Below are 10,445 nucleotides of genomic sequence, written 5' to 3' on the forward strand. Positions count from 1 at the left end.
AACTGATGCATACAAGCCCTCCCATATGGGCAATGATCCAATAGCACGTGCATGAAGAACACAATAAGAGAGATGAAGAGGTTAAATAGATTAATAGAGGAAAGAAGATGGTCTCACAATTTAAATAAATTAAATTGATCACCCCATTGTCCCTTCAGTTGGATGTAGTGAAGGTTTTTGGCTCCTATGGTCTCACAATATCTCTCTTCATAATGCCTTTTCATCCAACCATATTATTCTTGTTATATGTACTAGATCACCCTACACACTTTCAATGGAGCACTTTCTTTGTTTATGGGCAACCTAATAAGTCATAGAGAGCACATATTAAGGGGTTAAATGGTTGTGGAACCAACGAATTTGGATTAACTAAACGCTTTAGCTTGTAGCAAGTTGTGGGATCAATGACAATGCCCATATCAGTGATAAAATGCACAGGTCCCACATTAAGGAGTTGAAAGGTTGTGGGGTCCATGTATTTTATGACTGATGTGAAGTGTTATAATTGATTCCACAGTCTGTTGAACAACTATTATGTTTATCTAATCCTATCTCGGATCCAACACCTTACAGCGATGGCCAATGATCATTGTCCAATTATTTTACACTATACAATACCCTAAAAGGCTGGAAGGCTCGACGGGTGATGAGAGGAGTCCTAGGATTCATGAAGTGGGGTTGTTGAATCTTACGAGAATAACCCATTTTCCAAGGCTTCAGATTGTGCATGGCACAAATAAAGGGGTAAATCAAGAGAATATGAAGCAAAGCAAGAATACATCAACAAGGGGTAAACAACGGGGAGAGAGGACAAATTGTTGGATTATCGAAAGGACAAAAATGCTTCCCAATAAACTCAGGGAGACAAATAATTACCAACTCTTGGAACTAGTAAGGGAAGTTGAGAACTTTTGCCTGGATCCAACTCCATCCCTCCAAACAAACCCAAGTAACCGAGTAAATTCAGTTTTTGCTATTGATGCATTTTATGTGTCCTACATTCCAAATTTCGATCCCATTCCAAGTTCTACAGCCCTAGTATGTGAATCCAACAAAGGTAGTGGGTGCTCTAAGATTGTGGAGAGGGTGATGAAGAACCAAGGGGAGTTGATAGGGAGGTATAGGAAATTATTGAAGGAATATTTAGTGAAGTGGAACAAAATGTGTTGTGGAGGAAGGATATGAATGAGATCAGAGGGGAGGGGTCAATAGAGAGGAGAGTAGGACAGAAGAGGAGAAATGAAGGGGAAATGGCAAAAAGGATATTGGTGGAGGGAGACATGAGAAATGATTCAATAGCATAATTTGTGGGGAAGTTGGGATGTAGAATGGAGAACTTGAATGTCCTGAAAGGTGGCCTACAAAAGAAAAAGGAGGAGATCATAGTGAAGAAAAAGAAATTGAGTGACATTGAGAGGTTGAAAAGGGATGTGGAAGGTGATAAGAAATTCAAGGTGAAAGGAGATAAAAGAAAGGGGGGAAGTAGTGGGTAGGTGAAGAAGGAAACTAAGAAAGAGATGATAATGAAGATACTTAGCTGGAATATGAGGGGTATAGGAAGTGCAAGGAAAAAACAACAATTAAATATGTGTTAAAGAGGTTTGACCCGGACATTGTATTAATACATAAATCCAAAAGAATGGAGTTTGATAGTAGATGGGCAAAAAGTGTATAGAAAGCCAAGGAGAATAGCTGGGTGGCTGCCTCATCATGGGGAGCCTCTGGGGGATAGTAACAATGTGGAAGAAGGATGTGGTTGAAGGTGTGGAGGAATTAATCGTGAAATATTCAGTCTCATTGAAATTTAAGCAGTAAGAGGATGATTATATGTGAGTACTAACAAATGTTTATGGACCAAATGATTACATAGAAATGAAGGAATTGTGGGAGGAATTCGCTAATGTCAGAGGACTATGGAATGGAAATTGGTGTCTAGGTGGGGACTTCAATGTGATTAGATTCACATAGGAAACCAATATTATTAATCAAAGGGTGACAACCAGTATGAAGAAGTTTAACCGATTTGTGGATGCCTTTGAACTCAAAGAGATACCTTTAGCCCACAAGACATTCACATGGTCAAATCTCCAATCGAGTCCCATTTGCTCTAAACTGGATAGATTCCTATTCCCATTGGATTGGGAAGACCATTAGGGGAACCTAGCCTCTAAAGCTCTTCCTAGATTGACCTCAGATCATTGGCCAATTGTGATCTGCAAAGAGGAGAGGAGTGGAGGACCTACCCCTTTTAGGTTTGAAAATATGTGGTTGCTCCATCTTGGGCTTACTACGAGAGTAAAGGAGTGGTGGAATGAGTGTAACCCAGTTGTGGAATGGGAAGGCATGAGGTTTCATAAAAAAAACTGCAATTTCTGAAAGCCAAGCTCAAGGAGTGGAATCATTGTAATTTGGGAGGTTAGAAGATAGGAAGAGCACCTTGATGGATCAAATTGAATTCCTTGATTCGAAAGAAAAAAGGGGAGAATTTGGAGAGGTAGATAAGGAACAAAGAATAAGTCTAAGAAGGCAGTTAGAGGATTTTCTACATAAAGAGGAAGTAAATTGGAGGCAAAAATCTCAATGTTGGGGATGAGAATGACTTTGTTTCAGCCTTGTTCTCAGGCCCAATTGGAGTGGGTGACTTTCTTACGGTTGAGTCTTTGCAGTTTTGGAAGGAGTCCAAAGAGCAAAGGAGATGAGTATAAGAAAACTCATAATTGAAGGGGCTCGGAGGTGGTGGTAGGGTGGCTAAATAAAGAAAATAATAGGTTATGGATGTACAGTAATGAGAGGAGGAAATTTAGGTGGCTGGTTCAAGAGATAGAAGTCAAGATCAATTGGGTGAAAAGATCAGCTAACTCTTTTGTTGATGGGTTAGCTAAGCAAGGGGTCAAGAAAGAGTCCATGTTTTGGGCACGTGTAATTTTTTTCCTTTTTTTGTTATTGGGAGCTCAAACTCCAATTGCAAGATAAGAAAGTTTATCTTCCTCCATGTAATTACTTTTGTGTTTAATTAATGAAATGTTGTTATTATTGATAAAAAAAAATACAATACCACAGAAGGAACCATACTCCTAGACTTTTGAATCTTATTGGATCAAGCATGTCCAATTATTTTACACTATACAATACCATAGAAGGAGCCACCATCCGAGGCTTTTGAATCATATTGTATCAAGCTTATAGTTTTTTTAAGATTTCTTACAGACAACTTGGATGCAAAATACTAGTGACTTTTTAACTAAATGTTTCACTATTGAAGGATTCCATGGACTGTTGGACCTTTGATGCCTCTCTCATTGAACACCAGATTTGTTTGACTGTTGGACCTTTGATTCCATGGACTGTTTACTTCATCATCTCCATCATTGTTAGACTGCCCATCAGATTTGTTTGATCAAAAGGTTATAGATGTGAATGACACCTTCCTATGTGCCATTTCCACTACAGCAAAAATCAAGACTGCTCTTTTTGCCATTAGGCCCACTAAATGTCAAGGCCCAAATGGCAGTAATGCCTAGTTTTTTTAGAAATGTTGGATTGAAGTTGGTGTTGAACTAGTCACATATGTTCAAAATATTTTTTCCCACCCAGAGAATATTAAACATATTAATGGTACTCATATTGTTTTGATCCAAAGAAAGATAGTGTGGAGGTTGCTTTAAACTTTAGGCCCATTGGAAAATAGTGGCTAAAATCATTACTACATGAAAAGGCATCCTACATCCCTCATATCTCCCATGAACGCTTTACTTACGGGAAAGAACATTTTGGACAATCGGGTGATAGTTTCAAAGGTTTTGCATTTGGTAAAGAAAAAGAAAGGTCAACATGCACAAGGGTGGAGCTAGGATTTTTTATTGATGGAGGCCAAAGTGTAATAAACATGTATAGGGGGTCCAAAAGATATGAAACATGGGTAGGAGGGGCAAAATATATGTGAGATTTAAATGGCTATTATGGCGATTTTCAAGGCATGAGGGGGCCATGGCTCCCCTCTGCCCCTGTCAACATGGGTGTTTCATTCTGAAAGTAAACCTTAATAACTAGTAAGGCATACGAAAAGATGGAATGGTCTTTTTTCATACATGTTCTTTCACTATAGGGGTTTTTTGATCAATTCTGTCATCTAATTACAATATTGGTAAATGAATTTTCAATCAATCAAAATAAGGAACAATGTTTTAAAAATCGACCTAGAGGTCAAGCCGTTTTTGCCTTCGGGTCACAAGTCATTAATTTGACTAGCTAGGTCAAACGATTTAGACCATGCAGCGTCAGTACATATATGTATTAAGTATATATTAGTTGAAAAACGAATGCACGTGTTAGCACGCTAGATCGAGCAACGACATTGCTTGCTCTAGTTGCTTGGCTAGGATAGAACCAGTGCTTAGTAAGCAGCAGAGGCGCTCCATTTGTTAGGTTGGAGCTCTACTTTTCCCCTCACTAGCCCTTCGTGTATGAGCAAAGCCGCCTGGAAAAAAGAAGAGTAGCGTACTACAACTAGCATCCAATTTAAAAACATGAGTGCGCTAGCGCGATACGACTTTTCAACCACATCTTACTGACTATGCTAACAGCACGATTCCAAACTATAGCACAACAAGCAACGAATTGAGCACTAACGTGCAATAGGCGCAACAGCAGCACGCTAGCGCATGCCTTTGTTTGTCATCTTGCTGCTTGTTGTAGTAGCACTCAAGCAAGTAGGCTCGAAAGCCGAAGTGTGCATTAGCTCACTTCTATTTTCTCATTTTTTGTATTTGTTTTCTTGCAGGGCATTAGCACAACTGTTTTGAAGTTGGGCATGCAAGCTAGGTTAAGGGCTTTCTTCACATAATGCTTTTCAGCCTTCGTTTGCAGGCTTAATAGCCCCTAACCTAGGTTAGGGCACATCCGCACACTATAGTTTTCTACACACAACGAAATTCAGTCTTCGAGACAAGCGAGTGTGCGCCCCTATAGATCGTGCCACGTAAGTGCATATATGTATTAAGTATATATATACACACATAGACATAGGCATATATACACATATATATACATATATATATGTATATATATATGTGTACAAATATATATACAAATATGTTTTAGATATTCTATATGTATTATACTATTATTGTATATTTAATATATGTTTTTAATTTTTATTTATAAAAAATATTAAAATTACTATTTGAGGCCAAAAAGGTTTTTTTTTGCAAAAATAACAGGGCAAGGCACCTTGGGACGCATAGATCTCAAAAAGTTACCCAAAATAAAAAAAAAATCACACTAATCGAACACCATAGTGCAATATGGCCTCCAAAAGTTTTGCATGAATTGAGTGTACAACCCACAACCCAGTCACCCAGTCGAACGGGTGAACGGTCAAATGAGTCAGGTTGAATGGTTCTTGACCAAGTCAACAGTTTATGACCATCTAGTAGGTCTTGACTGAAGCGGACCTGAAATCCTAGTCGGGTGACGGTTCAACTGACAGGGTCAACAACGGGTTGAAAACATTGGTAAGGACTAAAGGCCATCTTTAGCCAATCATTTCCCCATGGTTCCTTATCATTTATTTAGACAATGGTTAGTCCATTTGAGCCTATCATCAGAACCTTTCATGAAAAAAAAGAATATAGTAAAAATATTGCAAAAACAAAAAAAAGAGAGTGAAGAAAGAAAACGGAGAAAGAAACTAGGGGCAAACTCCGTAGGGAGCCCCAACAGTTTCAATAATTCCCCCTTAAGCATCCATCTGGGAACAAGCTTGACATATATTTCCTTTCATGAATTGTGCATATAATCAAGAGATAAGGGAAGCCATTTATTGAACATTTGCTTCACCTTGTTTACTATAACTCCTTTTAATTAATCTGCTAACCAACCCTTTCAACCTTTATGTTAACCATTTTTCTTTGATTAAACCCTTTTCCAAGAATCAAATGTCAAAAGTTCAAATGTCCTTACAACAAAACAAGAGAAAGCTAGGGAAACAACAAAAAAAGAGATGAGAAATTGGAAAATATGGTCAATCAAAAGGAGAAAATTACAGCAACAAAGTACAATCTTGAAAAAAAAAAAGAATAGAAAAGAAAGGCGATAATGTGTTAAATGCCTATATATCAACTCAAGCATCCAAAACTCATATAAAAAAGAGCGATTGAGTATTCTATCCTTTAGTTTTAATCCCTGCCCTAAGCCATATTTTAATCTCAGTGCAAAGCAATGTACCTAAAGAGCTCGACAACCTATGATTGGACCATCATGTACTCAAACTTTTCACATGAAGTCCAAATCCTTACTGGGGGCATTATACTTAATTCAACACTATGACACTTTACACTACAAAATTTTGATTGTCTAATTTATCAAGATTTTGATGCGCAATTTTCTCCCATTTGAAAGACTCTTGTTACCTATTAGGACGATAGCAGACACTATGTTAATCATATGACCTCTACCAAGTTTTCAAAATGATTTTCTAAAAAGTTTTCAAATCAAATACCCATAAAAATGTATTCAACATTAACTTCTATCAAACATAAGAATTCATAAAAACTCAATAAGATTCATCAAATAACAAATTTGTGAACCTAACTAAAGTATCCAAAAGCATCAAATCAACACATTAATCTATAATGCAAGCCTCAATCAAAAATTAAAAGAAAAAGAGAAAAGAAATGTTAGTTACGAGTAACTATTTCTACATTGACATCACTATGTTTTTCACATGTTTGCTTGAAGGTTGCATTTACCTTCAAAGGCTTGGGATTGTCTCTACATTCCTAGCAAAGGAATTACACGACATCAATTTCAACCTTGACTAAAATTCCAGTAGCAAAACTCTTCTTCTATTTTCTTTTCACTTGCAAAAATCTGTGTGCTTTTTTTTTCTCTATTGTTTGACAAATCACTACCTCCAACAAAAAGGACAATTGTCAATACCCAATATTTTCTCAGTCCCTTCACCCCACCTCTTTATACCCTCTTTTGAGAACCTAAAACTTGAAAACATAACCGGATCAACTTGACACTTGTAGAAATCCAAAATTCCCTCCTTTTGGCACAATTTACACGTTAATCACCTAACCAATAAACTTAAATTTTGATTAATGAGGACATTGAGATCAACATCTAATACTACATAGGCTTTAATACCCCAATCAAGCACAGTCCTTAGACCTAAGAAACTATAACATAGTTACACGTTAAATTTCATGACCAAACTCCAAAGATCCATTGTCCATTACACTAACTTCCTCATTAACAATCTTTATTTATAGAATGTTTAAACCTTGACTCAACAAAATCAAATTTGATACATTCATTGCCTCAAGGGCACTAAGATAAAATCAACCCCCAAATCCCACTTTAAATCTATAACAATTAACCTTGAAAAATGCTGAGATTCCATCAATGGCCTTGGATGAATAGAACTAGACAATCAAGATCAACAAATTCCTAAGCAATCAAACACCTCTCATTAAATCTAAAATCCTCAAAATAATCCACCTGTTCAATGTTAGCCTTAATTTCTTCAATTTCCTTCTAAAATAAGCAAGACTCAATTTTGAGCCTTCTCATTGGTTGATAAACCATAAGATAAAACCTTGATCTAAATCTAATATTTCTATCTACATCTTTGATCACATATCCATCTCTTCATCAGAGTCAAGACACTCAAAAGTGCCCCTACATGTCAAATTTCATCCCAAGATTCCCCCATTTGACCCACTATCAAGCCAATATTATGTTTTAGAAAATCTCGTTGATTAGAACGTACCAGCCATAGATCTCTATCATCCAAATATCATTTAAACAACCAGACCTCACTACCACTTTTAGAGACCAAATAAAACCCAATACATTAAGTTCCATTACATAATTCCTCTATTTGACTGTTAAACAAGCAAAATTCTCTTCTAAACATCCTTATTAGTTAATAAACCATAAGCTAAAACCTTGATCCAAGCCAAATTTTTCAATCCACACCTCTAATTAAAGATTCATCCCTTCCATCAGATTCAAGACATTTAAAAATGACTACCCACTATATTTCATTCCAAGACTCACTCATTTGACCCACTATTAAAAGTAAGGTTTTATTTTAGTAAATTTTGTTAATTAGAGCTACCAACCATAGATCTTCAACATCCAAACCCCAATTAACAAATCAAACCTCACAACCAAGCTTAGAGACCAAAAAAATTCCTTTATTGTCAAGTTTCACGACCTAATTCACCTATTTGACCATTAAGCATAAATGATTCTATTTTAATGCTCCATATTAAATTGCCCTTTATCTGTCCCAACTTGAGACCTCAAGAAGGTGGGGCTGATGTCAGCCCTATACTTGATCTATTAAAATACATAGAGCAATAAAATTGGGCCTAGTAGAGTTAACCCCCACAAAAAAAAAAACAAAATGGCATTAAATTTACATTTTACGCCATTGGGAGCCCAAATATGAGACTATAATGGTAGACACACCCAAGACCTTCATTGAACACACAAAACCTGTGAAAATCAACCCTAAATTGAGGAAAATTGTTGATTGCAAACCTTTTCCATTTGAAAATCCTTGCCAATTTCATGAAAATGCCCTCTTGAAGTCCAAGCTTTGTGATTGCACAAGTTTAGGCTTGATTTTCCTTCCTTTCTTTATAAATAGAGCCCCAACTCAAGCTAGAGAAGAGGAGAAATCCTAAAAATATTCATAGCATCTATAAAGATCCCATTTACCAGAAATCTCTAAGTATTTGAGTCTTAAACTTTAAATCCGCCCGCTATGTTTCAAACTTGAGATTTGCAAAAACTCTTCAAGCTTTTGACAGTTTTAGATTTTCTTTGACGTTAAATGCCAACTAAAAGCATTTCCCCAGCTCAAGAGCTCATTAAAACACCACTTTAGCTTGGTTCAACTATTGGAAAATCCTTGTTAATATTACAAACAAAGGGTAATGCTCACCCTTATGCTTACCTAGTTTCTTTTTTTTTTTGGTATTTTAGTATTTTGGTGCCACACGCCATTAATAACCCCCCTTCCCCAAATTTTGGGTTATAGGTATCGATTATGTGCAAATGCTGGAGTGAACCAACTAACATGCCAATGAGCCACCCCCCTAATTAGTCCTATGTTTAACTAGTCACCTGACTAGGATTTTAAGTTCATTTCACAACCAAGTTGTTTGCTTGCCAAAAAAAACTAATAACTCAAGTAACAACATTGTTACCTAACCAATTGAAACGTTTGACCTGATTAATAGAGTCCCGTGTTATGCATTAATTCTTTATTTCCTTATTTTGTATAGTTTATTTCCATCATTACTAAAAAATTCTTATTTATTAAACTTTCTTTTGTTTAATATGATGAATACAAAGTACTAGATATGTACCTAAATCTTTTCTACAATTTTTGTATAACATTTTTCTATTTTTATCATTTTTCATCTTCATTTTGTAATTTTGATATCATGGATTGATCCATTTAACCTAGACAATTGAAGCATTGGCCTACAATTTGGACGAAAACGATTTTGATTCTAGAAAGTTTTAAATTTTGTATTCAATTTCTATCATTAATAAAATAAATCTTGTTTGCGAGTTGAGATGCTATCTTTGTTTATTATGATGAATATATAATATTACAAATGTGTACAAATTTCTTTTATCCATTTTCTATATATTTCTATTTACTTTATTTGTTTAATATTTAATTAGAACATCATGGGTTGACTGGATTTTAGATGAATTGTTGGGAAAACAGTTTTATTTTTTTGTCAGTTTAAAATTTTTGTATTTCATTTTCATCATTGATAATACTTCTCATTTAACATATTTTTATTCAATATGAAGAATAAATTATATTAGAGATGCACACAGATGCTTTCACAATTTTTTATATTTTTAATATTTTAGTTTTATTATTTAATTATGATGTCATGAGTTAACAAATTTAACCTAGATGGAAATGGTTTCATTTGTGTTGATTTAGATTTTCTATTCTATTCTCATCATCAACAAAAATAATTATTATTTAACACTTATTTTTTTCACAAAGCAGTAACATCCACCGACCTTACCACGAGGAGCCTGCAATTATGCACGTTTGATTTTACACCCCCATATATGGAGGGACACCAAGTGACCATCTCAGCTACTAGGTCATCGGTGATTGTTGGGCAGAATTGGTACATTATTCGGATGGCCCAGATTAGTTGAAATGTTGGTTTTACTTGGATGATTTAGATATACTAATTTGATACCTTATGTGGGTTAGCTAAGTTAGTTTAAATCACTACAAATAATTGAATAGATGAGATAAATTGACTATAAGCCATTTTGATGCTCCAAATCTTTTGGCTTGTTTTGTATATCACTTCATTTGACATAGATCTTCTAGAAATTTTATTGCTTTATTTGAATGGATAAGGTTAGTTGAAACCTTAGTA

This window comes from Nelumbo nucifera, chromosome 7 (genome assembly GCF_055504915.1).
Source record: "Nelumbo nucifera cultivar China Antique chromosome 7, China Antique-T2T, whole genome shotgun sequence".
In the NCBI taxonomy this organism is placed as follows: domain Eukaryota; kingdom Viridiplantae; phylum Streptophyta; class Magnoliopsida; order Proteales; family Nelumbonaceae; genus Nelumbo; species Nelumbo nucifera.